We start from the raw sequence: 6011 nt of genomic DNA, 5'->3' as shown, positions 1-6011 counted from the left end.
GTATGAGTGCTGGGTGAGGGGTGGAAGGATGCATGTATGGGGGCTGGGGGATGGATGGATGGGTGGATGGATGTGTGGGTGGATGGATGTGTGGGTGGGTGGGTGGGTGGGTGGATGTGTTTTTTCTGTGAATTCACAGCAAATTGATCTGCTCAGCCGCGCAGATGGGGGCGGTGAGTGAGGCCAAGCGCGCGCCTGGCGAAGCGTCACGCTCCAGTAGACAACATCTATTGTGCGAAATCTGCTTTACCCATGCAAAAATTAAGCCAATGTGTAATTCTAAAATATAAATGAAGGTGATATGTAATGTCACATACAAAAAAACACAATAAACACGTTTGGACATTTTTATTTGCTTTACATTGCATTGATACCAAATACTTACAAACTTACTAGGTAAGTAATAGCCAAAAAAAATTACAACCAAAAAAAATGACATACTCCATTAACAATTAAAGAATAGTACATATCCATGAAAATACTTAAAGAAGATAGGGTGTACAATTTACAGATAGGATTATGGTACACAACAGTAAGGATTCAGATGATGAAATCCAACATAGACAAGTGCCAACTTTTTTACCCAAAGGAATTAAGTACATGTGCGATGAAAGATAGGTTGTCAGAAGGCACAGACAAGGTGAAAAGTTTTAATACTGCCAAAAGTCGGACAGAGCGGGGGCAAACACGTGGATGTAGGTTACCTGCTAAACACTGTGACATGCGCATTTCCTGGTAACTTTGCTCCTTTTTCAAAATCTCAAGAAAACTGTAGAAATTAGGGTGCGGTTTGCCAATACTTTTGTTTAAAGAGTTGTGCCAACCCTCTAGGGCATTGTTTGTCTTTGCTCCTCCTTCTAAGCAGGTGGAGTAGCAGTTCCACCAGTCCACAAGAAAACGTGGTTTCCTCCGGCAACCCGACCTGCTTAGATGCCCAATCCATGTGTCTTCGAAATAATTTAATAATGGTGCCAATTTGTCTTTGTTTACCATAAAGTAATCAGACTCTGTAATCGATGTGTAGTATTCGTCTACACTATTAGGAGGAACTAAGCAAAGTCCAGCTAGTTTTTTAAGCTCAAACTGTAATTTACTATCAGACACATAATCCTCAATAAGGGATGTTTTTTTAATTTTGCGCCAAATAACCTGAGAAAAGTGGAAACAACATCCTTGTATTTGGGTATCCATGTACAATTTCTTTACAACATTTATCATGGGTAATTCAAAGTCCATGATTACTTTTCTCGGACTTTTGTTCGGGATTTTAGATTTTAGGACTGACAAAAACTCAGTATATGTTGAGGATTGGTTGTCTGGTAGTAAACTGTATACTAAAGGAACTACAATGTCGTTAACGTACCCGTGAATGGTGTAGATTTGGGTGAAAGGGGTGGGCGTGCTTTTAAAGGTCCCAGCCATCATCCACACATCACTGTTCTCCAAGCGGTTAAGATTACGGGGGGTGCTAAATATTATAATGCGCTTATGACAATTGTCATTGTCATACATAATAAACTGTTCACTTGAAACGATAACACAGAGTTCAGCAGGAATTGTAATATCCCCAAAAGTTTGTGGTGCCAAGCGTTTTGGTTGATTCGCGTGTTTCTTACGTTGGATCATTCTATTTAAGTTGGGGATGGCAGGCATACTACTAGCCACATGTTCAGTAATATGTTGTGATACCTCCCTTAAAATGGCACCACAAGGGTCATTGGAGTTGCCTGCAATCTTTTCATCTCATTTATCGATTTTATAACTTCAATAGCAGTTGCAGAGGCTGAGTGGTTATGGTCTGTGCTTCTTAAAACAGACTCACCCAGAGTAACCGCTCGTCCTCTGCAATGCCTTGAGTAATATTGCACACACTTTCAATGACCCCGTGGCTCAGAATTTCTCTCCTTGCAATATATATAACCGCTGTGTATGAGTAGGCGGTTTCCTCTGCTTGACGTGATATATTGCGCCATCTTTGGATCAGACATTTGCTGTAGAAAAAAAATACAACATGCATTTTAAAAATGATGATAAGAAAGACATTTGCGGTAGGAAGACAACAAAAAATGCATTTTAAAAATAATAAGAAAGACATTTGCTGTAGGAAACAAACAAAAACATGCATTTTAAAAATCATAAGAAAGACACATTTTTCCTAATGCTGGACGCTAAATGCCTACAACACTGCATACACCCCTGCGCCCGTGGCAGTATACCTCCATCCCAATCGGCCCCAGAAGGATGAAAGGCCCGTGCCTGAGGCCCCTCCAACTCACGCAACAGTCCTCTCCCTCAACCTCTGCTCCTGTGCAAGCATTCAACAACTGGTTCAAATATGTTCCCTCAATGTTTCAAGCTTTATTAGAAATGCCAGCAAAAAAAGTTGATATTTCACTTATGTTCGGATATTTTAGTCGCGATAAAAAAAATGAACATAATCTCCCCAAAATTAGCTACTAAAGTTTAAGCTATTGCCATTATAAATTACAATAACTTTTATTTAGAAAAGTATTATTTTATTATAAAAACCTGGAATGTAACATCAATGCTTGTAAGTGACGTCAATCCAAAACATGTTGCATTGAAAAGGCTATAGGTGTCACATTGTCCAGAAATACAAGTATTACCATTGTTAATGACAAAGCTATTAATTTCACAATTTCCAAACAAAACACATAAATAACAAATTTGTCATGTCCTGGACAAATAAATCCTAATGCGAGACCTATTGCATTGCAAATGCTTGTTTACCTTTTGTGCTACTCTGCTGCACTTAGCTTAGAAACCCAAAATCTTCGCTTGACTTGCACCTCCGTTACTTTTACAACTCTGTAACAGGAAGTAAAAAAAAAAGGTTTGCGGTGGCATTATTACTTAGGTCTTTCAACTACACATTTTGCAGTTGCAAGTGTTAAAATGTGTTACATGTTATAAGTACTCTACTACAAGACTTCTACGAAACCTAGCAATTTCTATCAGCAACCAAAAAACGATTAGTTTGCCGTGCCATTATTAGACGCCTACTACACCAAACAGCAATGAAATTAAATGCCATGGTACTATGCAACCCATTGCTTCCAGACACAATTTCGTGTCGTAAGAGTCATTTGGAAATACCATTATTGTACCTGTATCGATATTTACACTTTGAATGGCGTTGTTCTTAGTGTTTGGATATCCACACAAAGCTTCGCGATGGTGACGGCCTATTTTAAGAGACAAAATAGAGATTAGTCAAACGTAGGGTATATCCAGCCAATCCATCACCAATTTATGCAATCCACCAACCCATCCACCAACCATTCCATCCACCAACCCATCCATCCACCAACCCATCCACCCACCAACCCATCCACCAACCCATCCACCCACCAACCCATCCACCAACCCATCCACCCACCAACCCATCCATCCACCCATCCATCCACCAACCCACCCAGCCACCAACCCATCCACCCACCAACCCATCCACCCACCAACCCATCCACCAACCCATCCACCTACCAATCCATCCATCCACCCATCCATCCACCAACCCACCCAGCCACCAACTCATCCATCCACCCACCCATCCATGCATCATCTAGCCATCCATTCACGCATCCATCATGCATCCATCCACCCATCCATCATGCATCCATCCACCCACTGCATCCCCCTCCGACCCCTCTAAATATAACTCAGCTTTTCTGTATATAGAGATAACTGTAATCACTAGTATATGCAGTAGACCTTTGTACTCTACCATTCCTGTGACTCTTGCAGTATATCCATTCATATCCCTTCCCTATGTATATAGCGATAACTATAATCAACAGTCTCTTCTTTGTGTGACTTTACATCTTGTACAATTGCAATCTTTTTCTATTTGTATCTTTTATGTAACGCATGTAATCCAACCCAAAGTCCTTATGTTTTGCAACTGGTTCTTATGTAAAGCGCTCTGACACAAGGGTGAAGGATTTATGGGCGAATTATGGGTGAAGGATTTAGAGTGAATTAAGGGTAAATGAATTTGGAGTCACAGCTTAGGGAGTGGAAGGTTTAGAGGTAAACAGGGAAGAATGGGCTGTGGTTTATTCAGGGGTGTACACCTAAGTGTTTGAAGGTAAGCGGCAAAAGTATGAAGGGTTCAGGTTTGAAGTGGGAAGAATTTAGGAGTGAAGGGAAGCGTTTTATGAGTAAAAAGTATAGGGTTTAGGGTTGAAGGCTCTAACGATAACGAGTTTAAGAGCAAAGGATGTAGGGCGGAAGGGAAAGGGATTAGGGATGAACAATTTAAGGGCGAACGTTTGAAAGGTTTAAGAATGATAGCTGAAGAATTTAGGGATGAAGGATGGAATGTTTAAGTTTGAATGGGGAAGTGTTATAAATGAAGGGTTTACGACAAAGGATTTAGGGGTGAAGGGAGAAGTGTTTAGAGAGAAAATTTCAACGATGAAGGGATCTTAGTTGTTTGGAAATGGTAACAGCATAAAAAAAGTGAGGAATCAAAAATAACTTGTGAAAAAGTAATGTAAAAGCCATAAGGCACGTGTACAAACAATGAGATGGTGATTGATTATATAGCACACATGGGATTACCTTGAGAACAATGAGGACATTTTAAACATGAAAAAATGTGAGGTGATGGGTGACATATAGCGGCAAGGACATTGTATGCTTCATTGTCTTCTTTTGACGGTTTCTGCAGTAGTTAAACAAGAGTCTGATCCAGTGGCTATTGGGTTGCAGTGGTCAGCCCGTAAGACTGCAGTAGGTTTGTCGATTTGGTAACTGTGAAAACACCTGTGTCCTTTTATTAGTTTCTTTACTAAGGACAGGTCTCCTGCCATGCTGTAATCATTATACACTTCATCTCCTGCAGTCCCCAGCTCCTCCAGTGGGGCGGCCGCTGCTGGGGGCCTACATTATGCCAATCAGGCACTTCCTGGAAGTTTTTATCGATACACTACATTGCCAATAAATAGCATGAGGTGAGAGACCAGTACTCCTCTGGGCTGAGCCCAACAATATCCTCTATATATTTTAAGGAATTGCCCACAATACATCTTGCAGAAAGCTGTGCCGTCAAGCCACATCTGAAATCCACTCTATGAACATTTTATACAATTGATAACAATTGTCTTGAGAAACATGCGTTGTAGAGCGAGACCTACAAGCTCGTCTAACAAGGAGTATCAATGGACCAAAATTCTTACATTTTGAAACACTGATTACGATAAAAGATGTCATTTTTTTTTGTTTTCACATGTCTTGTTTTACTTATTTAGTTAGCTATGCTAAGCCCATCTAATTTGCCATGAACCTTAAGTGTGATGCATGCAAGATACAAATACACATAATATAAGCACAAACACAGAGGAACTGTGAAAGCTGCGCACACAGACGCAGAAACATATGTGCAGCACAGTCTGTAAACACCGGGTCCCAATTCACAGTTTGCACCTTTTCACTGAAACGCGCTAATGCGCCAGCGAGACTTTTCTTCTTTGACTGCCAAGGCCCCACCGACTCAAATGCCTTTTTCCAACAGTTGGTTTGGCTGGAAACCATGGCAATTAATCCCCAATGCACGTCAGGAATACTTGCGCTTTCCTTGAGGCCTCCTCCGTGGCTGGCAGTGAGCACAGGTGGGAACCGCGAGGACAGCGACTTCCCTTCCTCTTCCTGCCATTCCTGTTAATCAGCCCTTGGCATCGGTCTCTGAAGGCATTTTATGTGAACAGTTGCTGCTAAAGTGGAAGTTGTGGATGTGCCAAATTCATCTTATTTTTGTACTTAATTTGTTAGAAGCCTGGATACAACATCGTTTCAGATCATGCCCAGTCCTAGGCTTTGACTATTAGCAAAGGGTAATGTTTTAAAATAAGCATGAAAATCAAACGCTTTATTAAAACGGACGGCCTGTACATATCATTGCACCATTTAAAAGGAAGATGGCACCCACGTGCAATTAGCGTAAGCTCCTCTTGGTCACATATGTACAGGGCTTCGGCAAAGCTTCGCTG

At 41.0% G+C, this 6011-nt stretch overlaps 1 long non-coding RNA gene across 3 annotated transcripts in view; it reads right to left on the bottom strand.

The window, feature by feature from the left end:
- Positions 1-342: 342 nt before the first annotated feature.
- The window catches only part of LOC144770569 (uncharacterized), a 123729-nt gene continuing 118060 nt past the window's right edge, over positions 343-6011 (bottom strand). For all 3 annotated transcript variants that reach the window (XR_013598928.1, XR_013598929.1, XR_013598930.1), the window contains 3 exons: positions 3129-3206; positions 2752-2829; positions 343-1991 (listed from right to left, as the gene is read on the bottom strand). This is a non-coding gene — a long non-coding RNA (uncharacterized LOC144770569). The remainder of the gene's footprint in view (positions 1992-2751; positions 2830-3128; positions 3207-6011) is intronic.

The sequence above is a fragment of the Lissotriton helveticus genome, chromosome 1_1 (assembly GCF_964261635.1).
Source record: "Lissotriton helveticus chromosome 1_1, aLisHel1.1, whole genome shotgun sequence".
Lineage (NCBI taxonomy): Eukaryota > Metazoa > Chordata > Amphibia > Caudata > Salamandridae > Lissotriton > Lissotriton helveticus.
The sequence above is the reverse complement of the archived record's forward strand: the minus strand, read 5'-3'. Positions and strand labels throughout refer to the sequence as shown.